This window comes from Eurosta solidaginis, chromosome 2 (assembly GCF_040869045.1).
Source record: "Eurosta solidaginis isolate ZX-2024a chromosome 2, ASM4086904v1, whole genome shotgun sequence".
NCBI classification, from domain to species: domain Eukaryota; kingdom Metazoa; phylum Arthropoda; class Insecta; order Diptera; family Tephritidae; genus Eurosta; species Eurosta solidaginis.
In genome coordinates this window covers 257,608,710-257,634,984 of record NC_090320.1, presented here as the reverse complement: position 1 = coordinate 257,634,984, position 26,275 = coordinate 257,608,710, and the positions used below count along the sequence as shown (strand labels likewise).

At 35.8% G+C, this 26,275-nt stretch overlaps 1 long non-coding RNA gene across 1 annotated transcript; it reads right to left on the bottom strand.

Annotated features, from left to right (window-relative positions):
• Positions 1–24,714: 24,714 nt before the first annotated feature.
• Positions 24,715–25,894, bottom strand: LOC137242728 (uncharacterized). The gene is made up of 3 exons (XR_010950351.1): positions 25,765–25,894; positions 25,524–25,701; positions 24,715–25,462 (listed from the first exon to the last, which is right to left on the bottom strand). It is a non-coding gene; the product is annotated as an uncharacterized lncRNA (long non-coding RNA).
• Positions 25,895–26,275: the final 381 nt, after the last annotated feature.

Below are 26,275 nucleotides of genomic sequence, written 5' to 3'. Positions count from 1 at the left end.
CAAAAACTATTGATTTAGGAGAAAATTTAGATTGAGTTATAACAATTTATGGATTTTACACCAGAGGGGGAGATAAAGGGGGGCGGGCGGAGGGTGTCACTGCTTACTTTGTAAGCCCTCGACTTATTTGACCCCTTGAGTCTGTGATATTGGTGAAGGCCAGTATACGTAAAGTTATAATGTGTAAAAATTATGAAAAATAATTTCTCGAAGGGTCGTGGGACCCCCACCCCTCTTTCCATGTTCGAAAAAAATTTCGCTAGTAGACTACTGTCTGTGTCCCAAATTTCATCAAAATCCGTGTAGCCATTCTGGCGTGATTCAGTCGCAAAGACGAAAAAATATAATAATTAAATTATAACTGTTCCTAGGGGGCGGGGACCACGCCCCTTTTGAAAAATATATAGCTAGTAGATCCTTCTAGACTATTGGCTATATGTGTGCAAAATTTCATCCAAATCGGTCCAGCCGTTCTTGTGTCATTGAGTCACAAAGACAAACGTCTGGACAAACATCCAAACATCCAAACATCCAAACATCCAAACATCTAAACATCCAAACATCCAAACATCTTAACATCCAAACTTTCCCATTTATAATATATATTAGATTAATGTTTGCGCATTTGTGTCATTCAACGCCAATACTGACAGCAGCAGAGAATTGGTCTTCACTTTTAGGTGTGATCATCAAACAAACGCCACACGCTAAGGCAATCAATAGCAGCATACAAGCGGTTATGCATGTCAGAGGTACATATTGATTCCATTATGCTATTGGCAACCTGAAGTGTTGAAAACAAAAGCGTCTAAATTATGAGCAAACATATTTGACTTATTGTTGCTTTTATTCTGCTATGCAGTTGACGTATTTTGAAACCATTTAGGTGCTTGTAGTTAAGTTATATTTTTTGGGATTTCACATGAATCTCGCTCTCAATTTTCATAAAAATTATCGTTGGTTGTATTCCCAAAAAACTATTTCAGAATACGTTCCCGAACCATCTTCCATTCTAGGTACTTAATCTAGTCAGTTTTGCGAAAGTTAAAAATTTAACAGCAGTATCTCTCACTGTACGAGGGCCACCTGTAGACTATTCTGTAGCGCGAACCAAAAAAGAGATCCCGCATTAAAAAATGAGAGAGCAAAAAATCATAGTTAGCTGTGAAATAATTTTCTCGGCGTCACGTCACGCTTTTGACAACATGTTTAATTGCTGACGCAGTGTTCAGACTTCATTTCAATCGGGGTATTTTGCTCCGCTCATACCTCATACTACAGTTTTTATCTCAAAGCTTTATTTGGGTCGAGTTGAAAACTAAATAGTAATAATACCTAATATTTTTTGGTTGAAGTTTTTATTGTATACGTATGAAAACCTGATTGTTTACAAGTGACGATTAAATGAAATGACGTGAATTAATTTTTCGTGTCTTAAGACATGTTTGTTCACATTTTACTAACAGCGTTTTTTCCTTTTTCGGTACGGAATGAGAATAGGAGTGAAATGTAAGCAAAAAATGTGTCCGGGCGCTATCTGTAAATCCCCGCTTCTTGAAGTTTTATATAAAAATTAAGTAGGTTGAGCCAGTGAGGTCAGCTAACCTTTTTTTGCGATAACAGTCGCCAATTGGGGGCACCCAGTGAGGTTAAATGTTCTTCCAACTGTTTTTCCAACTCGTGAGGGTCTCCTCTTTCATCTGTTAACAAACTACCGGAGCGTATTCGTTCATCCGCATAACATGCTCTAGCTAGCGAAGCCCTCGCATTTCCAATCGCTGCACTATCGTCATGTCTGCGTAAAGCTCATATAGCTCATCATTATACCTCCTTCGATACTTCCCGTCGACATCACGGAGATTGGACTATAAACCTTCCGGAGAACTTTTCTCTCCAATACTCCAAGAGCCATCTCATCTTCTCTCAACACTTTGCATGATTCCGAGCCATACATCAGGACAGGTATGATGAGTGCCTTATAGAGCGAGAATTTTGTTCGTCGAGAGAGGACTTTACTTTTCAATTGCCTAAAGAAGCACTTGTTGGCAGGAGTTATTCTCGGTTTGATTTCTAGGCCGACATTTTTTTTTTTTTTGCTTTTAATGCTGCTTCCCAAATGAACGAAATCCTTCAAAGTCTCGAATTTATATCCGTCAACAATGACGTGGCTACAAAAGCCCCAATGACAGCAAGTACTTCGTTGTTGTTGCAGCGATAAGGTTACTCCCCGAAGGCTTTTGGGAGTGTTATCGATGTGATGGTGCTTTGCCGGATACAGATTCGGTACGCTCCGGTAACATAGCACCATTAAGGTGCTAGCCCGACCATCTCGCGAACGATTTATATGGCCGCACTAAACCTTCAGGCCATTCCTCCCTCCCCAACCCCAAGTTTCATGAGGAGCTTGGGGTCGCCAGATCCTCGTCTGTTAGTGAAACGGGATCCACCGCTCGAAGGTGAGGTTGACAATTGGTTTGGAGAAGCTATTATTGCGCTACACAACCCCTTGAATTCCGCAAGTACTTCGTCTTGTCCAAGTTTACTGCAAGACCCACATTTTTCTGCTTCTTTATCTTATACCAACTCTTCGCCTCCAAGTTTGCACAGCCCGGCGGGTATCCCGTCATTACTTGGCACCTTGTGATTTTTTAGCCGTGATATTGGATGCCGGGGAGTGTTTTCCATCATCGGCGATCGGGGTATCGGGTTCGTCTTGCCCCACATTCTCTACGTCAGTTACCAGGTAGCCATTATCGTTACTACAGGAATCTGCCCCGGTCTTTAAACTTTCTGTCATTAAAAGAGCATGAATGGTAAACCGAAAATAATAATAATAATATTTTTCCGCAATAAATATCCAGGGAGATAGAATATGGTGTGTTAATGGGAGCTTTAGTTGGTCATCCTACACGTTTTAGGCCGACTCCATGTGCATCTGATAAGGCAGATAACTTTTTTGCTGAGAAACATTTCAATGCAAAAATACAATCGATATGTTTGCCAAACCACCAAATCAATTTGATGTTAGTTGTTCGCCCGCTTTCAAAAAGGAAGAAAAAATATACTCCGAAAATTTTATTTTTACTCCGGCGTAGTCGTTTACTCAGGTGACAGTTTTAAATACTCCGAACACTGGTAGTGAAACATGAGAGAAATGTAATAAATCAATAAATTTCAAATGCCCTACGTCATAACACTTTTTTTTTCGATTACAAATAAAACAGTTCCGGAATGCGGGATCTTGGCTCATTCGATTATGATTCTGTAGAATATAGAACAGATATGGGACTCACCTCTATCATTTGCCTTGTCCCCTTCCCATACGCTGTGTTGCGCACTCACATCCGCGGCTATGACAAGTCGTCCCCTGTCCGCTTCTTGATCCAGTAGACCAAGTGTATCTGATTTAAAATTTTTTATTCGTTTTAATAGTCAGTTCGTACTTCAAATCAGTTGCAGCTTTCATTATAGATAGCCCCATTAAAATTGTGTCAAAAAATCAAACTCATTTACTCAATGCTTAGTCAATTTTGACTATGAATATGCCGCAATGTTACGTATACGACACGTTGTACCTTTGGAATTATATGGAAATGCTATTAATAAACGAAACAAAGTCATTTCGTTAATTTGACGTTCTTAACGTTAATAAACGAAACGAAATGACTTTGTTTCGTTTATTAACGTTGATTATCGTAACGAAATGATATCGGTTCGTTGGTTAAGCATGCCTGGTAAATACCATGATTCAATTACCAGAGGTGTGTTCTCCAATGATGACAGAGCTTTGACACTCCCAAATTTAAAAATCTGGACAGCTGCTTTAACGAAGTAAGGAAAACGGGGAAAAATCAATCCCCTTCAGCGAAAATTGCAGTAGAAAATACCTTTAGTGGTATATTAGTAGTGATAATAAATATGTGAATGCCAACAGATTTTGAGGGAAATAATTCTTTTTATAGTAAATATTTGGTGAATTGATAAAGAGTTATGTTGGTTTGGTCATTATTTCAGAATTTGCTTGAAGAATGCCGTACGATAGAATTTTATTCGAAAATACACTATCTCAAAATTTGTTTCAAAAAATCCCTATCTGAACAGAAGGTCAATGCATTTCGACGTAAAAGGGAGTTAATGAAAAGCATTGTACCAAATTCTGAAACGGGAAATTTTTGAAAAATATTTTGAGAAAGGACGATTTTGAACATGGGGTGTTCCTGGAAGTGTTCCAGATAAACTTGGAATATTCGGAACACGTTCGTTTGATACTACCTCACAAGGTCCGAATATATAAAATTAGTATATACATAACATTCCAAATATAAACCGATTCCACAAATTCTTAAATGGAAATGAATTTTCCGAACATACGGAACGAACAAGTTGAAATACCCAAAGAGTGCATTTCGTTATGGCATCTTCATTATTTACTAATGACATTTTTATGTGAATCGATTTACTAGTCGAGTTTTTGACGTTGAACGATGAATTTTGAATTGGTTTAGGTTTCGTATGTTCACAGGTTTACGAAAGTACACTTTTCCTTGGTGTCCGTACTTTTCACAAAATTACCCATATTTGAGCACTTCATTGTGCAAAACGGTTAACTCCATAAAACAGAAAGTATAGAAATGCGATGAAATAATGTGCATTGTTTTTTAAAATTCCCTTTATAATATAAATTCAAATAATTATTGTATAGTGCATAAATAAAGATGTACTTTCATCTAAGAGTATTTAAAATTAATAAGAAAGACTAGCCCAAAAACGATCGTCAAAAATCTTAAAATTTTTATGTGACTGGTGGAGTTATTCGAATTGGCAAGTGAAAAAGTAATAAATTTAAATTCAGTATTTAAATTTTTATGTTTCTTCTCACAGAAAAAGTTAAGAATTAGATATTTTTATTAAAAATTTTTCCTAAAAATTAATATTAGCAGTTCTGTTATAATATATTATTATTTGTGATTAATTCTTCAGCAAAATAAATGATGTCTTCTTCATCAGGTGTACGTAAACACTCATTATTTCGATTTGTTCGGAAGTTTTTTATGTAATCATGTTTAACAGGAGGAATGAATTTCAGAAGTTCAATCTTTCTTTCCTTTTTTCCCTTGCTACAGCTCTACATTTAAGATATAATAAAGGCTGATCTAAATTTTTCAAAATTTTTGGTCTACCTGCCACAGATTTCCTTATTTTGATGGCATAATATTGTGAATCTGCATTATAGTCATATTTGAATTGTTTGAGGTGTGGTTTGGATATTTCTTACTTTATCCAGAGCATTTTAAGCCAATTTACTGGGAACACATTAACGGTTACTCTTCTGCCAATTATTGAATTTTCTAATGGTTTTGTCGTACACTGTCTTGTTTTAATTTCGAATTCAAAACTTATAACGAGCATTTTGTATTACATATATGCCGTTATCATTTAGCGCTTGCTAGTTAATTTAAGTTGCATTATTGAAACGATTTCCATTACAGTATGGAGTTAATCAAAGTGGCCTCTGAGATAAATTATTTATTATTCACTGGTCAAAAAATTGTTGTCATTTTGTGGTGCTAACCATTACTGATTGCGAAAGTTTTTTTTTATATAACAAGTTATAACTATAGCAAGTGCTTTTACACTTAAATGTAAGATTTTTCAAAAAGTGGTGTTAGTCGATTTGTGCAGTGAACGGCTCATTTAGCCACACTAAGAGATTATAATATAGTTAATAAATTCCCTTTAAAATTAAAAAAATTGTTCTAAGGAATTATGCAGCTTAGGACTTATCCGGTATTTGGAAACTGATGTATATTGGATGTATTTGAGACAAACCGGTTTCGGCGTTGTGTCAACATGAGTGTCGATTTTCGTTCTGATTTGTTGTTGTCGTTTGTCCTGTATTTATAGTTTGTAGGTACATCAGCAGGTATTGTCAAAATTGATGCTTGTGTATATTTAGTTATGTGTATATTTTGTGTGTTCATTCAGAACCGAGGGCGGTTTACTAATCAATGTATGTGGCCGACTGGGGTAGGTAAAAATCCGTAATTTTAGTCGTTTGACCTTCTTTGTGGGTTTGTTTTTTTGGTGTGTTAATTGTTTTGTGTTTATTTGTCGTTGTATGTTTGTCTGTTGTACCTGTGTGATTACTTTGTTTATTGTAAACAAGTTTTAAAGGCTCGAATATTGTGTTTATCTATTCGTTTATTATTCTACCCTCGAATATTTTCTGTTTATAGATTTCCATGCTTTCGAGTACATTGAGACGTCGGCCTTTTGCTTGAATGTGAAGAACCCTAACTGTTTTATTGATGTTTGCTGGGGAACATTCATTCTCGGTCATGTGACTCGCGAAGTTAGACTCGGGTATAATATTTGGATTCCGTATTTTTTTGTTGTAATCTCTAAAGTGTTCTCTGAACCTCTTTCTTATTTGCCATCCTGTTTGTCCTATGTAACTATATTGGGATCCGCAGGTAAGCTTTTATACACGGTGGCTGCTAAACGGATCCTCTGAGTTAGTGTTAGTTCTTTCTTTTTGCCCTAGATTGTTCGATGTTTTGAATGCTGTGTTAATTTTGTATTTTTTAAAGAAATTTGCCAATTTATAAGTTGCTTTTCCAGTATATGTCATAGTCGTCCAGCTATTATTTTCCTTTTCATTATTTCTTTTTGGTTCTCCATTTTTCCTTCTGAGTTTATCTACTAGTGCTTTTTTATATCCGTTGTTTGCAGCGATATTATATATGACTTCGAGTTCTCTCTTATATGCCTCTTGTGTAAGAGGTGTTCTTTCAAGTCTATATACCAAGTGCCTTAATGCTGCATTTTTATGCTGTTGGGGTGATTTGAGGTATTACGTATTATTATGTCGGTGGCCGTTGGTTTTCTATGCATGTCATAGTTAAATCTTTTGGCTTCTTTATCAATATTTGTCGCAAGGTCTAGATAGTTGATTCTTCCGTCTTTTTCGGTTTCTATTGTAAATTTTATATTTCTGTGCTGCTGGTTGAGGTACTCCAGTACAAGCTCTTCGTTATTAGTAGTTAAAACGTATATAATGTTATCCATGTATCTAGCATAAAATGACACACTTAATTTGGACTTCAGCTCCTGTATGTACTTTTCTTCCAGATTATGCATGAACACTCCCATAAAAATTGCTTATGTCGAGCTTCCCACCCCAGACCATTTGTTTGTCTATATATTTTTTTGTTGAATTGAAAATAGTTTTAACGTAAAGTGGTTCTTAGCGTATTTGGATTTGCATACTCTTCACTTTGTTTTTTTGTATTATGAACTATTGTTGAGCTAACTATGTCCAAAGTATCCGACAGTAGTATTGATGGGTATAAATCTTTTACGTCAAAATATACCAATTTGCTGTTCTTTGTTAGCTCTACGGTCTCTCTATTAGTTCTGTTGTGTTATCTATTACATATTCGTTCCTTAGCTCCAGAGTATCTTTCAATATCGTTTTTAAATATATGGACAGTTTGTAACATGGTGCCGATTTAAAATTAATGATCGGCCTCATTGGCGTGTCCGGCTTGTGGATTTTTGGTAGCGCAATCATTGGAGGAGCCGAAGGGTTCATTTGGACCAATCTATATGCCATGTTAGAATCTACTAAATTTGTTGCATTTTTTATAGCAACTTTGATTTGTTTTTGGTATTCATCTGTGAGATCCTCTCTCATTCTACGACATTTCATTTTCTCTATTAAATCTGCGGTTTTGGATATATATTCCTCTTTTTCGATTAGCACAGTGGTGTTTCTTCGCGAATCACATGATCGAGAATGAATGTTCCCCAGCAAACATCAATAAAACAGTTAGGGTTCTTCACATTCAAGCAAAAGGCCGACGTCTCAATGTACACGAAAACATGGAAATCTATAAACAGAAAACATTCGAGGGTAGAACAATAAACGAATAGATAAACACAATATTCGAGCCTTTAAAACTTGTTTACAAGAAACAAAGTAATCAAACAGGTACAACAGACAATCACACAACAACAAATAAACACAAAACAATTAACACACAAGAAGGTCAATGGCTAAAATTACGGATTTTATTATACCCCAGTCAGCCACCCAAATCGATTAGTAAACCACCCTTGGTTCTGAATAACCACACAGCACAAACACATAACTAATTATACACAAGCATCAATTTTGACAATACCTGCTGATGTACCTACGAACTATAAATAGAGGACAAACGACAACAACAGATCAGAACGAAAATCGACACTGATGATGGCACAATGCCGAAACTGGTTTGTCTCAAACCCAAATTTGACAAGGGATGACGGAAAATCGTTCTAATACACTTCAGTTATACACCTTGTCGGAAAATCAACAAACAAGATAAGTCATTTGGAAACTGTTTGCTGCCTATTTCGACTACTAATATTTTACGAAAAATCTCAAAGAAACAACACAGTAAATGGCTGCAAACTTAAAAAAATTTGTCAGCCTAGCAAACCTCTTGTGATTGAATCATGGTAAATACATACTTTTTCTCAAGAACATTTTATGTACATCTTGGAAGAAATAAACGTATCTATCTACACACAGTAAAATATATGAAAATACGAACTCACATTTGTGTATCGTTTTACGTCAGTACACGTACACATACATATATGTACGTACGTATATATGTATATGTACACTATCATTGTTAAATTGCTTTCAAATTGTGTCATAAATTTTCATATTGCATTCATATTTACATATTTACATATATAAATATTAACAACTGTATTTGAAACTTTGCATCTTTGTATGTATATACATACACATATCACCAATATTTACCGGTGTAATTTTGAACCTTTTTCCGAAGCCAATAAATCCTTCAGAAATTTCTTAATAATTCAAACTCTCTTTTGGCAGAAAAATATATAAAATCCTATAGACACAAATAACAAAAAAAAAAAAAATACAAATTTAAAAAGGATATGTGCAACGACACAATTTACTGTAAGCAGCATGAAATAGACATTTGTCGATTTTTTTTTTTTTTTCATTTACATTTTGCTTCTTCTGGTTTTCAAATTGCACTGGCAAACAACTTAATCCATAAAAAGTTCAATCGCCAGTCGTTAGTAGTAAAAAAATGGATGGGTTTTATGTACATACATACATAAGTTTATTAAAAAGAAGAAGATGGGAGGAGAATGAAGGAATACTTAAATGCTTTGAATGCGAGTGTGAGTATAAAAGTTGATACAGAAAGCTCGTATCGAAGTTTGATGCGATTGATGAATCAATTGGTGAATGTGGGTGCGTACGTATATAAAAGAACAAAAGATGATGGATGTATGTACAAACGTAAGTGAGTGCTGCTGTAAGTATGGCGGAAGTATATGTGTTTACTGTGCATTGCTGGTGCCTTGCAGTAATGCCTCAATGTAAAAGCCATAAGCAATTTCACTGGAAAAGTAAAGCTACATTCAATGTACTTAACTGTGCATCAAGGCATATGAGCATACCAACAACGACAAGCGAGCTTACAAACACATGTACACAATATATAGACCTTCAGGGCGTTAAAAATCGTCCATAATGTGTTGATGCTGAAAATGATTTTTATATAGTACAATCTCAATCGATTTACTTCTTAGTAGGTATTTTTATACCTTTCATGAACATGAAATGATATATTAACTTTGGTCCGATGTTTGTAACGTTGGGAAATATAGAAGATAGGCTCACCATTAAGTATACCGAATTGATCAGGGCGACGAACTGAGTTGATATAGCCATGTCCGTTTTGCCGTCCGTCCGTCAGTCTGTTTGAACGCAAACTAGTCCCTCGAATTTTGCGATATCTCAATGAAATTTGGCACAAGTATGTATTATTGTATTATATTAGACATTTTTGGATCCGGTAGGATCGGACCACTATAACATATATCTCCCATACAACCGATCGTTCAGATTAAACGATTTTGGTCATTCCTGCCGTAATTTAGAAAGTATAAACGTGAAACTCGGTGATGTATATTCTAATATATCATAGAAGATTTCATGAAAAAATCACTTTGATCGGAGCTATATGTATATAGTATATACCTATCCCATACAACCGATCGTTCCGACAGAAAGATTTTTGGCAATTTCTGCCTTAGTTTCCAATATAAAAACGTGAAACTTGGTGATATATATTCTACTATATCATGGAAGATTTCCTGTAAAAATCATTTCGATCGGAGCTATATATAATATATATCCCCTACAACCGGTAATTCAGATAAGGGGGTTTTTTGCCATTATTTATTTTATATTTATCTTAAAAATTGTTTAGGTATGTACATCTGTTCACTATATATTTCTTATGTTATACATCCGATTATTCGGAGATTACGAATGGGATAAAATTATTGTTCAGCCCCATTCATGAAAGGTATGAAGTCTTCGGCACAGCCAAAGACAGTGCCGTCGTTACTTTTTTTTATTTCCACACTTCTTCAACTTGTAGTACATTGTCGTGTGTATGTGCAATGAAATGCGCACCATTCTATAGCTCCATTGTTGCACGATTACGCATCAGTGTCACCTCATCGCCCTTTGGTATCAACGCAAACACTTACAGCATTGAGTTTCAGTCAACTTTTGTGATCCACCTTTTTTGTGGAGCGATATGTATTTTATGACAAATAAAATATTTGACATAAAAAATTATAGAATGGAATTAAGTGCCTGAGTTCAAGCGCGCAAACATTGTAAGCCCGTAAATGGGTGGGGAAATATGGATAAGTATTATGAATTGATAAATTTATTTAAAATATCTCTTATAAGAGGTTTTCGTAAATATATTGTAAGATTAAGTCTTTCGTGTATAGCAACGAATATCCAACATAAGATGACGAAATTGTGCCAAAAATCTGCTCACATAAATAGTTTAGATTAAGTTAAAAGCACTAGCCCTCACTGTAGCAGCTACTGTGTATTGAAGTATTTTGTAGAATCAATAAACTAAACTTTCGCCCCTATTTCGAGTTTGAAAACCACGAAGAGATCATTTAAAAATGGTTGACCGCGAGCAGCTACACTCTTTCTACTGAATATCGTACAGTGGCACAGAATATGTTTCATGATGTTTTCCTCCTCAATACATCTGCAGCTGCGGCAGTATTTTTAAAACTCGGTACTCATCCTAGCGAAGGGAGTACCCAGCATACAGTGACCATTAAAGAACCTTACAATGTACGAAAATCCTTACTTATTCCGTTTTAAAAGAGGAATAGGACGTCCTCTATCACTGCAGTGCTAAACCAATATTGATACCACGCACGTAAGAAGCGCTGACCACAGCCCTACTTATTGTGTGTCGTGCTCGCACTATAACTAAAAGAGGCATATATATGACGGCCGCACCTCTCCTAGCCAGCTCATAAGCTATACAGTTGCTTTCAATAACCCTGAATTCAGGTAGCCATATAAGGCTAAAGTTGAAGTGCTTAGCAATCGTAGTGATCGACTTTGTGTTGTTGATAAATGAGTTCAAGATTTTTAGCGCGGCCTGATTGTCCAAGGATATTATCCCCCTTTTCCCATCTTAAGGTGCAGATAATATACAGAACTTCGTATTGTCACATTTCCGCTTGATAAACGCTACAATGATCGGAAGCTCCAGTGAAAAACTACATCCCCCACATTCCCGTCAAGCTTGAAGCCATCAGAAAATATGATGATGGCGTCCTGAATAGCATGGAGGTAGTGCAATACTCAGTGAGTACTAATATGGCAACAGCGGCTTTTTTGTTCAAGATAATAGCAGAAGAGAAGGTGGCAACTCCCTTCATCCAACTGCCAGTTTCTCAAATTCGCAGACCGCGATAACAGCTATTTCTTTCGTTTCCAAATCAAGCGCAGGATAATGTTGAGTGGCTCTGCCAGAGCTTATACAGAGCTCCAAACTTATCTGAACTGTAAGGAAGAAGCTTGTAACGTTCGTGGCCTATATAAGCGCGGGCCATCAATCCAGAATACCATAAAGAAGAATTGAGCATATAAAGGATGTACAGACGAAATGGTCTACTTTTGCAGAAAAACACTGCGAGACAACAAATGCTCCTTTACAAAAAAAAAAAACGCAGTCGTTGCTTACTTGGTCCGATCCGATATATTGGCACTACATAGAAATATTTAGGGTTTTCTAACGTTCTCGTGAAGAGGACTACCTTCATTTTTCCTGAGTTGCATCGAGTTTTGAGCTTCTTACACAGTTACATATTGATGATAAATCGGTCGCTATTAGATTGCAGTTAGGGGGGCTGGCAAAAACCGTATGACCCACCAGTTGCATGATATGAAGTATTCAGCTTCAACACCCAAAGTAGGGGAGAGAGAACACCTCTTTACGGAGGACCTAGTTATGGGTCTAAAATAGTTAAGTTTTGAGTGAGAGGCTTTCTCCGCCCTTTGTATGAAAATTTCTTAACCTTCTTCCATAAACCGGATACATAACTAAGCCATTGGCAGCTAAAAAATACAACCCTGTGGTCAAGGAGATAGTAAGGCGCTGTTGGTTTTACGTACGAGGAAACATGATAAGTAGTATGAACTGCTGGCTATTTGTACAAGACTACCTACAAGTAGCTTGATGTTTCCACATAGGTAGTGGGAAGAGCGATCTTATGCCAATGGCAACAGCCCCTCTAAACTTTGCGGAATACTCTCACTTTTATCTCCCTCAAACAACAGGGGAGAGCGGTTGACCGAAACCATCATTAGCGAAAAGCCTCCTTACATTTAGGATAGATTTCTAACTCAATATATTGGCTCTGGCATTATATTATGGTATCAGCAGTGTTGCCAAAACCATAGGCACTGTCGTGTTAGCCTCGCACCTGAGCTGAATGATCGTATGTTACTTTTCTTCTGAAAAATGGGAATGGCAAACACCTTACTACTCAGAAAAAATATGGGGAAAATGTAGGTTTTTCTTACTAGCAGTGGGAAAGATCTGTCTAACGGAGCAGACGAGGTAAACAACCCCCATATGATTAAAAGGGACTCCCTTTCCAGCCACTTCACAGCAACTAGCAGCCACTTCACACGCCTAATCGAAACTGTCCTATTGAGTTTAAACTTGATGTCTTGCACACTGCTGCCTGGATCGGTATGCACGATATTTAATAGGTGAAATCTACATATGTTGGTATGTATGAACGTATGTAATGTCAGGTATGGGTATGTGAATATTATGGCTTGCATTTGCTACGTTTTAAAAAAAAAAAAAAAAAAAAAAAAAAAAAAAAAAAAAAAAAAAAAAAAATGCTTTTTGCAGGTCTTGATCCCCGGATCTTCGATGCGGTAGGCGTAGTAGGGTACCATCAAACCACTGTGGCCCCCTAGCTCCGTGGTGCTAACTAACAGCTATTAATATCTTCATAAAAATACTAATGAAATATCTTGTATATTATTTGTAATTGCTGTTTTTATGTAAAGGTGCGTTTTTCGCTCTTATTTGGAAACCAAATCTATAAATAAAGTTTTGGTTGTAAAGATTCGTGCTATTAGCGAGCTTTGGGCATTATTAGTCGTAGTGCTTTTGTTTAGCTATACCTTATTAAAATAATTTGTTAAAAATAAATGATGGCACTATTGTGAATATTTGATTAGGACTAACACTACATTACCGCCAGTTGCTAACATTCGCCAAATGGCAGCGCAAGCGCATGTAGATTTAGATGTTTGATTGATAGAACAATTGATTTCTGTTGATATTTGATTAGAGACTTTTATATTTGTTGCGCAAGATTCGCACGGGTCCTGCTCGTACTAATATATAACAGTGGTTGTAGATATGACAGAGATTTCGCTTTTAACAGAAAAACAAGTAAGGAAGTCAGAGTTCGGGTGAAATGGAACATTACATACCCAGCTGTGCACTTGAAATGCTGTTGTTGTTTTTTTTTTTGTGTGCTTAAACGCCCTGTTCATGAATAATTTTTCTTCTTAATTCGCATGGCTGGGTACACGGGTACCACAAGGCAGTTCATACGTGAGAACCAGCCATGAGAACTAGTCAAAAAAATTTTATATTATTGTAATAAAAAACTAATTTATTAAAAACCATCTTTATGAACGTATATTTGAAAAAATTGTCTCTTCTTTTTGCAGAAAACTTATTCCCATAGGATACCACAAAATTTTGACTCGTTTCTATTTGTAGATTATTTAAAAATGGCTTTTGAATATGCAAAAGATACCCGGGTACCCATCTATGCACAGGACGGTTAAGAGTGTTACAAGGCTGCGCAATAATACATATGGGGAAATCCACCAAACTTTGGTTTTTTTGGAGAAAAAATTTTTTTTTTAAAACATGGTATCACGCAAATATCATTTTGTAAGGAACATTGAGGGGTAAATTGGAGCTATAGTGCATCGGCGTTCCTCGTCTTACATAATGCCTCAAAAAGGTATAGTCAAAAGATCGAGCAAAATATATATAAACTGAAGCTGCAATGTTAAATGTACATTTATTTCAACATGTAAGGCAACCCTTATGATAAGTGTTGAGTGACCATAACATCAATCATTAAATATTAACCACGTCAGTTTTTTTGACCACATCAATCACTCACAATGAGGGTTACCTTAACAAACGTCACTTTGAATGGCGCTAATCAATTTCGCGCATTCAACCCGACAAGTCAGACAATTTTTGCACGAGTTGCATAATATATATTAAAATAAAGATACCCATAAAGTGCAAGTGTAAAGTTTTACTTTTTATTGGAAATTGGTGACCGACCCCTTTGGGTTTTCTAAAAACATTGTTTTTGGTTCGTAACAACTTGTTACTAACAAGCGGCATTAAAGTGGCTGATGTGGCTTACCAGTATTTCAACAACGCCGCCGAAAAAAAAGGTCGAGTGATACAACAGAAGTCCATCGGCTAAAATCCATGTCCATTTCAATGGACATGTTACATGGCGACCGTGACAGGACCCCTACCTCAATCCGATAATGGTAACAAGTCCGCTGTTACCATTATATGCGATCTCAGCAAATACTTAGTAACGATTGCGATACCTGATAAAAGTGCGAAAACGGTTGCATCAGCTATTTTTGAAAATTTTATACTAATATATGGCATTATGAAAACAATAAAAACTGATTTAGGTACCGAATACAAAAATGAAATTTTTTCAGAGTTAACAAAACTATTAGAAATCGAACACAGCGTACCATCATGAAACTCACGGCACAGTAGAGCGAAACCACAGAGTTTTCAATGAATATTTAATATCTTTTCTAAATCCCAAGTTTTCTGACTGGGATGTTTACTTGAAATATTTCACTTTTCTTCATAACACAACAACAAACGCAGTATTCGATAATAAATTCTCACCATATGAATTAGTCTTTGGCAAAGCAGCTAGTTTACCAAAGGAACTGCAAACCGATAAAATAGACCCGATTTATAACATAGAAAACTATTCGAAAGAAGTTAAATTTCGATTTCAAAAAACTCACGAATTAGCAAAAAAAGCAGTTACAGAACACAAATTAAAAAATCAAACCGGATATAACAAAAGTTCACAACCAATATCTGTCAAGGTATTTGACAAGGTATTGCTTGAAAAAGAACCCCACGACAAGCATAGCAGTATCTATATTGGTCCTTATACCATAATAGTTACTGACGGTGTAAACGTCACGTTAATTGATGACGAAATGAAAAAGGAAAAAATAGTACATAAAAATAGAATAAGAAAAATTAATTAAATAATTTTTTTAAATTCAAAGATAATTTAAAGTTAATTTCAATTGTTGAATTAGAAATAATTTTTTTTTCTTACAAATTTGAAAAAAAAGAAAATCAAATCAGATAAATTTAAACAATAATTAAAATTATAGAATTTAATTCATACAGTAGAATTAAAACAAAAAAAAAAAAAAATAAAATTTTTTTAATTATAAAAATTAAATTTAAGTCCTACTTTAGAACTAGACTTTAGAATTTAATTCTTAATTAAATCTAAACATAGATGTAGATTTAAATTTTAAAAGACTGTTAAAATTTTTAAGATAACTTACATCGCTTTTGGGACAGAAGAATTTGGCCAATTCTTCTTTTCCATAGGGGGATGATGTAAGGCAACCCTTATGATAAGTGTTGAGTGACCATAACATCAATCATTAAATATTAACCACGTCAGTTTTTTTGACCACATCAATCACTCACAATGAGGGTTACCTTAACAAACGTCACTTTGAATGGCGCTAATCAATTTCGCGCATTCAACCCGACAAGTCAGACAATTTTTGCACGAGTTGCATATTATATATTAAAATAAAGATACCCATAAAGTGCAAGTGTAAAGTTTTACTTTTTATTGGAAATTGGTACCGACCCCTTTGGGTTTTCTAAAAACATTGTTTTTGGTTCGTAACAACTTGTTGCTAACAAGCGGCATTATAGTGGCTGATATGGCTTACTAGCGTTTCAACAACGCCGCCGAAAAAAACGTCGAGTGCTACAACAGAAGCCCATCGGCTAAAATCCATGTCCATTTCAATGGACATGTTACAAACACTTCTTCACCGATTATATCGAAATTTTAACAAAATATGGAGATATATGCAGCTGTTAGCAATGTAAAATTTTTTTGATACACGAGACCCGGTTTTGTAGATATCGGTAAAAATATAAAACCGAATAACCGCCAAATATTTTTTAATGCAAAGCTTGCAACACATTTATTTTAAAACCTTTCTGCCGATTCTTTTGAAACTTTAAAAACATATAGATATGTGAACGAAGTATGTTAAGGTAAAAAAGTTTTAATATCCGAGATCAGGTTTTGGAGATATTGATAAAAATATAAACCCGGAAAATCTTAATTTTTTTTACTTATTTAAACACTTCTTAACCGATTGTGTTGAAATTTTATCAGGATATATATCTATGTGGGGTATATTTAGGTAAAATTGTGTTGATACCCGAAACCCGGTTTTAGAGATATCGGCAAAAATATAAAACCCGGTAACCGTCAAATATTTCATATCCGTTTGTTAATTTTTTCTCTACACCAAAGTAGTATGCCATCAATTGCCTCATCATGGTGTATTCACCCAAAGAAAGTTAAGTTTGTACCAAATTTGTGTTTCTTTTCATTTACTTTTAAATAAAACCTGGTTTAAAAAAAAAAATTTTTCTTCACTTTTTGACAATTGCCAATTTTTGGCGAAAATTTCGTATATTTGCCCCATGTACAAAAATCAATAGCTTTCCTTGCGTGAATATTCCAAGATGAGGCAATTGATGGTATACTACTGTGGTGTAGAGAAAAAATTAATAAACGGGTATGTAGTGATAAAAGTAAAATTGTGGCTGTGCCCACAAAAAACATGCTCTTGAAAAAAATTTACGCAACCAAGTGCTTCCACTTTTCTGCCTGTACCTTCAAAACTGAAAGGGGCACATCGAATTTGAAGCCCCAGGTATATTTATCCCTAATAGGCTATTTTCGTGCATAATCCAAATTTCAATACTCAGTTGCCTCAAAAAGCTATAGGCAAAAAACTGTCAATATTGAAAATGACAAAAACAAAGTACCGCTACTTTGATTGATGATAGTTTTTAGTATTGGAGGGGCTCATTAATTTTGCTCATACCTTTAGAATCTCCGTCACATTTAGTTAAAATTCCCTAACGTTTTAGCGATGCCTCAAAATTTTATCGAAAAAATTAAAAAAAAAAAATCAAGGGTATCGCTTGAAAAAGTGTAAAAATCCACACATATTATGTTTCGAAGTACTGCAAAAACTTACTATCAATTTTCTTGATTTTTATAATCATCAGATCGGATAGACAAAATGTCTAGCTTAATGTCCTTGTACTTTTTTCTTGCCTTAAAATTTTTGCCCGTGTGTAAAACCCGAGTATCCAAAAAAATTTAAGTTTTGGGGATTTGCCTATATACATATGGTTCTACTCTGAACTAATTTTTCTTCGAGACATGGCTCCCGAAACATAGAAAATTGCTTAGTTTTAAAAAGAGCGGTGCCACGTCCATTTTTTAAATTTAATTCTTTTCCTATTTATTGATATAAAGCTCTTGTTTGCAAAAATATAGCTTACTTTATTCGTCCACGATCCTTTTAAAAATCTTTTATATAAAAGTGGGCGTGGTCCTTTACCGATTTCGTAAATTTTTCTTCAAAGCGTTCGTTATAGTAAAGGCAACCTCTCTGCCGAATTTTACTACGATAGGTTTAACGATTTTTGCTTTGTGATTAATAATATTTGTAAAATTTATTTTAGTACAAGTAGGCGGTGCCACGCCCATTTTCTTATAGCAGTCCACACGTCAAATTTCAAGATTCTAGTTGTATTATTTACTAAATAATCAAGTTTTTTGTGTTTTCCAAAATTATATATGAAATTATATATAAAAAGTAGGCGTGGTTATCATCCGATTTCGCTCATTTTCAATACCAATCTATTCTGGGTCCAGATAATCTCGTGTACCAAATTTGGTGAAGATATCTCAATACTTACTCAAGTTATCATATTAACGGACAGACGGACGGACGGACGTACATGTGTAAGAAGGGGTTTTCACTGCTCGACCTTCTCACTTTATATTTTGTCAGGATTTAAACACACATGTTTTAACGTTATAATATTTAATGAATAATAGTATGTATTAAAAGAGTTTAATTAAAGTTACATTGAAAGTTAGAATATTTGATTATATTTCATTTGGCCACACACGAATAGATGATGTTAATCGTTTCGACCCTTGTAGGTAACTAACTCGTCGTGAGAGAGAGACTATTAGGGTTGCTGTTGGTCGGTAATATGCAAATATGGTAGGGTTGTAATTATTCGTCTTACAGTCGGCTATTCTGACATTGATGGGCGCCCTCGTCCATCCTCGTGGTCGTCGAAGTATTCGATTTCGTCATAATCATCAGGTGGAAATTGACACCACCGCTTTAGTTTATCTGAAGCAAATACAGATGAGTAATGCCTCTTCATACGCTGTGATTTAGGCAAATCTTCGATGACGTATCTGTCATTGCTTTCGTTACAATGAAAGGACTTTTGTAACGGGTCTCTAGCTTTCTGGACGTACCTGTGCTCGTAGGTTCATTTTCAGTTAGCACCAGATCGCCTTCTTTATACTGTGTTGGTTTGATATGCTTGGAGTCATAACGAATCTTTGCTTTAGCTCGTTCGACGTTGATACGTTGCGCTACGTTAACTCTAAGCTCTTGCAGTTCTTCATTCGTTACTGCTTCGTCGTTGTGTAATAATTGAGTTAATCGATTCTTTAAAATATCTCGCGGTTGAAACCCATATACTAATTGGAATGGTGTACAACCCGTTGTTTTATTTATAATCGTATTTATTGACCACTGTATATTGCGGAGATTATCGTCCCAATGTTTATCATCTGTAGTCGTTGGTAACAACATTGACAATATTGTACGATATGTTCTTTCTGCATGTGAATTCGCTCGCGGAGTTCGTACCGCATTTAAAATACTTTTAATGTCGTTTTCTTTGCAATACCTCTGGAATTCTTTGGAAGTGAAAGCACTCCCACGATCGCTTACAATTATTTGCGGAATACCAAAGTAACTACTTATTTCGTTTAGAACTGTGATTACATGCTTAGTCGAGGTGTCTTTCACAGCCCGAAGGATTGTGAACTTTGTGAAAGCATCTACTATCACCAAAACGTGTTCATTTCTTTTTGCGCTTTTTGGAAATGGCCCCAAATGATTGATATGAAGGGTCTTGTACGGAATAGGATCAATTTTATCATAGTGGTACTCACCCTCATTTTTACCGCCTGGTCTTCGATTGTATGCACATTCTACGCATGACTTTAAATAGCTCGTCACATAACAACGCATTCTTGGAAACCAGAACTTGTTTGAATGCACTGCAATGTTTTTTCCAAACCCATATGACCTGATCTGCTGTGATTGTCATCAACCACTCAATATCTTAACGATTTTGGCACAACCCACAAAAGTTTATTGTCTACTTTGCGGTATAGCCTTTCGTTTTCAGCAGTGTACTCTTTTCTAACATTGGATTTGTTAATTCGTAGATGTTCGATGATTTTCTGAATATTCGGATCTTGCATTTGCATTGAATGCACCCAATCTGCTTCGTCGATTGCTATTTTGTAGACTTTCATATCAGCTACTTCTAATTCTTTGGCTGACTCGACCGGCGCTCGGCTGAGACAGTCTACGTGCTCCATTCTTGTCCCTGGACGATGAACTACTTCTATGTCAAACTCTTGGATTCGCAGCCACCATCTAGCTACTCTCGGGATCATTTCGCGTTTTTTTCATGGTCGAATTTATTGCATTACAGTCGGTAACTACTTTAATGTGCTTGTCTAATATATAGTACTTAAAACGTTCAAGAGATTCAACCACCGCAAGGGTTTCTAACTCGTAGCTATGAAATTTGCTTTCAGAGTCGCTCGTAGCTTTACTATAATAAGCTATTGGTCGTAAACCATCTTTTTCGCGTTGCAGAAGTACGCTCGCTAACCCTATTGAACTTGCATCAGTTCATGCAGTTCATGCTCAGCGTCAGCACGATATGCTGTCAACAATGGTTTTGATATTAACTTTGCCTTAAGCTCATTAAACGATTGATCATGTCGAGATGTCCACTCAAAGGGCACATCTTTGCGTAACAATTGCCGTAATGGCTCAGATATCAGGGCATATCCAGGAATAAACTTCCGGAGATAACCACTCAACCCAAGAAATTTTCTAATGTCACTTACATTTTTAGGTTTTTCAAACATTTCTATTGCGATTGTTTTCACCATACCTGGGCTGATACCGTCAGCTGTCAACTCGTGACCTAAAAAGTTTGTAGTGTCTTTAAAAAGCTCGCACTTATTTGCATTTAGGGTAAGTCCAAGTTCACGCAGAACACTGAATACACGTCTGAGTTTAGGTAAGAACTCATCAATTAAATTAGCACATACCAGTATATCGTCCATGTAGTGAATCATGTCACCACCAACTTTCTCTTGTACTTTTGCCATCAGTCGCTGAAATACAATTGGTGCGTTACGCAACCTAAATGGCATTCTTTTGAATTCATAGTGTCCACACGTCGTTATGAAAGCGGTACATTTACGACTTTCCTTTTCGATTTGTATCTAGTAATACCCACTGTTCAGATCTAACACACAAAAATATCTAAACTGTTTGGCTTCATGCAGCCGCTCTTCAATATTTGGTACAGGAAAAATTTCTTTTTTGGTCAGTTCATTTAAACGTCTGTAGTCAATACAAAGCCTATCTTCATCATTTTTCTTTTTTACTAATAATACGGAACAAGCAAATTCGGAATTTGATTTTGCAATTATATCTGCATTTAGCAGATCGTCAATCATTTGTGCCAAAATTTTCTTTTTAGGTTCAGGCACTCTATAAGGTACTTGAGCTACCACTTTATCTGAATTCAGCTCTATTGTCATTTCTACAGAATTGGATTTACCAACATTTGCTAAACCTTTAGAAAACAAGTCACTAAAATCGCTTAACACATCGATGAGTTTCGTTTGCGCCCCTGTATCTTCGATACCACGCGCTAATTCACAGACTATTTCATTCTGTGTAACATTAATTTCTCTGTTACATTCGATTAAGTTGTTTTCAATTAGTTTCGGTAACTCGCTCACAAAGGGCTCATTTTCAAAACGCATTTTACCATTTTTCAATTTGACACTCAAATTCGGATAAATTAATATATCCTGCCCCAATAACATATCTGTTTTCAAAACATTGTCATCAACGATATAAATATATGTCTCAACAATAACTTCATCAATACACATTTCAACTTTTATTTTATTGTTTAGTACTTTTACACCACCACAAATACCTTTCATTTGCAGTAAACACTTTTCTTGCTCAATATCGATACATTTTGCTATCGATTCTTTAATCATAGAACATTGACTAGCTGAGTCAATAAATGCTTTAAATTTGTCACCATTTATCGATACCATCTTACTGAAGCATTTATCGTAATCACTCACATCGTTTTGTCGCACATCAGCATTTTGCTTTGTACCACTTCGAGACTCGCTTTTAGTATTTTGTATTTCACTCTTTTTCTATCTCTTTTGTGGTTTCGAGCACTGTCGCGAAATATGTCCATGACCTCCACAATTATAGCAAATAATCTTATTAGCATTCTCGCTACTTTTGACATTCTTGCTTTCCACACTTTGTTTACTTTCTGATTTATAGCGATTCAATGTATCACCACTCTTTCCACAGTTTACAAAATATTCGCTCAACGCTTCCCGCATTTGTTTGACAGATTCAAACCTAATTGCAGCAATAGCTAATTGTAATTCACGATTTTTTAACCCTTCACGAATATACTTTATGATTGCAGCTTCACTCAATTTTAGTTTTTTCCCTAATGCATTCATACGAAAGCAGTAGTCAACCGCCAATTCGTTGCTTTTCCTAGACGCATTTGACATCATATAATGCACTTGCGCCTCGTCAACATGTTGCTCAAATTCTAATTTCAAAGCAATAGCAAAATCATTCCAATTGGAATGTACGACCGACAACGCGTCAAACCACATACGCGCTGCGCCTTTCAACTGGCTGTATACGGCCAACAATAAACATTTCTCGTCAAATTGATATGCTACACGCACGGCATTTACACGATCGATGAATTGTTCAACTGTTATACACCCCTATTATGAATTTTCATACGATAGACGATAAACGCTTGCTAGCGTATCGTAAAAAATTTGCTTTCATATTGCGATTTCCACACGCCCGATAGATGTACTATTGTGAATGACAGCAGAGTTTTGCTTACAAATTTTTGTGAATTTATACGAAACAGATAGCAAAACAAAACAAAAATAACTAAATTGAATTGTCTTTACGTAAAGTGGCAAAAGTTTTTAAAATATTTCATAAAAAATGTTTTCTGCAACCTCTTTTGCCTTTTACATAAATGAAGAAATAGACGAAACTCGGATAGAGGCTATAGAAAGAAGAAAATTGAGAGATGCTCCCATACTTTGACATACTTAAAGTGCTTTGACATACTTAAAGTAAAAAAAAGTTTAATAAAAAAAAAAGGTAATAGTCTAGTTGAGGGGTCGACTGCTAATACGCGTCAAAAAATATCGAGAGGGGTGTCAAAAGACGCGTATTAATCTCGAGAACAATAATCCGAAGGCGGAAAATTTTATCCCTGGCCGGAGATATTTGCAGTTGAAGTTGGCGATTTCCATGTGGTTGTTGTTGTGTTTGTACCCACAAAAAAAAATTGTGCATCACCGTGGCGGTAGCCACGGTTATACCACACACCCGGACTTGGCATGGCGTAGCCCAGGGTTATTTTTTGTAAGCGCGGCCGAAGGCCGCCAACTCAGAAAGGTGTTCTGCGCAACAATACTATGGATCCGACCCCCCGTTTCGGAGGTACCCGCGGGTTTTTTTCGGTTTTTCATTAATATCTTTTGAACGAGTTAATATTTTTATTTTCCGCCTTCGGATTATTAATACTGATGACAATACGCGTCGTTTGACTCCTCTCCCGATATTTTTGGTAGAGTATTAGCAGTCGACCCCTCAACTAGACTATTACCAAAAAAAAATAGCTTTAACAGAAGTGGAAGGCAGTTTTCGCGCCCGAAAAAATAGGACATCGATTCCAAATATTTTGAAAGTTTGTGCCACATTAAGGTTTCTTGCCCAGGGATCATATCAACAGAGTGTTGGAAATGAGGCTTTAGTTGGATTAGGTCAACCAACAGTTTCAATAGTGTTGACGGAAACACTAAATGCCTGACAACGAGCACTCTGCAGTAAATGGATCAGATCGAAGTATACAGAGGAAGAAAAAAGGAGAGCTAAAAGAAATTGTTTTAGTACAAGCGGCATTCCAGGCGTAATCGGATGCATTGATGGTACGCACGTTAAGATTGTGGCACCGGAGAAAGGTTTGCAACATCTTTATTACTGTCGGAAGGGATACTTCAGTATAAATGCAATGATAGTGAGTATGAAAAAGAAAAATTGTATATAAAAATTTTTAAAACTAATTTTGCATACATTTCAGATGTGCGATGATTTAATGAATATTAAGTATGTCAATGCCAAGCACCCAGGGGCCACACATGACTCCATGGTCTTTCAAATGCCTGCGCTAAACCCACAGTTGGAAGCAATGTATGATCGTGGTGAAGCTAACACTTGGTTGTTAGGTATTTATATAGTTCAAAAATAGGTCCAATATGTTACTTTAACCATACGTTTTATTAAAGTGATGCCGGTTACGCCTTAACTCCTTATTTGTTGACGCCTTACAGAAATGCTGACGAAGGTACCCTAGAGAGCATGTATAATAACCGACATTCAAAGGCTAGAAACATGATTGAAAGAACCATTGGGGTTTTAAAGAGCAGATTTAGATGTTTGCTAAGTGCTAGAGCTCTTCACTACACTCCACCAAAAGCCACTTTAATTATAAATGTTTGTGCGGCTTTACACAATATCTGCAACCATTACAATGTACCCTATGATGATGTGGAAGCTGAAATAAATCAAAATGAAGATTCGGAAGTTCTGGAAGATGGTGTCAACAATGATGGTAGTACCTCACAACAAGCAGCGGAACAAATAAGAAGTGTGGTATTGTGCTTACGTTAAAATCCATTTTTTTATTTTAGCTTGAAGAAATAAATAATTTTCATTTAAAAGGTACATGTTTTCATTTATAAGGTACATGTTTTAATTTATAAGGTACAAAATTAGTATCACATTCATTGCGAAAAATTTTAAAAACTTAAATTCTAGGTAAAAAAAAAAATACATTCCAAATAAAATTTAATCCTAATCATTACATGATATTTACTAATATTTCTTTCTGTGCTTATCGCACATACATAGTTTTTCCAGTTGCCTCTTATATAAGTATAGCTGTTCTTTTTTGAGGGCCAACTTTTCTTTTTTTAAATGGTAACATTTTGTTTTGATATTTTCGATATTGGCTAAACGGTCGGCTATTTCCCTAAAAGTATTTAAATATTTCCTTTGGAACTCAGCTTGCTGAGCTGTTTGTCGTTCCAGTAGTGCAATCTGTTCGTCTTTTCTCACTCTCCGAGTTATATGAGGCACCTCGCCATGTAACTTTTCATTTTTATGAGGCACCTCCTCATCATCGAGGATCTCCACGCTGAAAAATTGCTCATTTTCGTTGCCATAATTCTCGTCGACATCTGCACCAAATTCTTCTCCTGGGAATCGTTATAAATTGTGTAGCTCATTAGCCTGTTTACCGTTTCCTCCAGGTGTGAAAGACTGACGGTGTTGTTTGTTCCCCCTCCTGTGGCAGTACATTCTGCACTATTATGGGCGCTCTTTTTTTGTTTTGTATTTTAAGTCTTTCCATACCTACATTTTAAATACATAATACTATATTCGGTTGAAAGATCACAACTTCTAATATTCTTACTCGTTGCCATGATTCAGAAGATCTTAATGGTGGTCCTATTGAATTAAGTTCATCTGCTCTTCTCTCCCAACGTGACTTGCAAAGATTCTTTGGGCATAAACTTCTTACAAGGTCCGTATTTTCCTCCATTAAAGAAACAAGCCGCTCTAGCTGACGCTTTGTGCTTACAACTCTCGGCCTGAAAAATCACAATTTGATTACACTGCCTTTCAAAACTCGGGTTGTTAACTTTAATACCTACATATATTTAATTTTTTTTCTTTTTAATTTTGTATTTACTTTTATTAAACTTTTATTGAAATGACTCGCAACGTATCGTGTAAAAAATGAGCATCGATAGCGAGCGTAGAAAATTGAGCAGCTGATGCGATAGTTAGCGTATGGCAATACCACGATAAACGACAAACGCTAACGATCGGGTTTCACACGCTAGAATTTATCTCATAATACGGCATAACAGATTGCAAGCGTTTATCGTGTATCGTATGGGTTCATAATAGGGGTGATAGTATTTTGATTTGATGGATCAAACGCGGGAATGGTCTCAGCAATTTCTTTAACCGAACTACCGCGCACTGTCGAATTAATAGAAATTGGCATTTGCGTTGTTTCTCTATGATTTTTTACGTTTGTATTTGCACTGGTTACCGCAGTCTGCATGACTGAAATTGCGTTTTGTAGCATTTCGCGCAAATCATTTATTTGCTCTTGTAAACTCGATGTTTCGCCCATTATAAATTCAATTTCTTCAC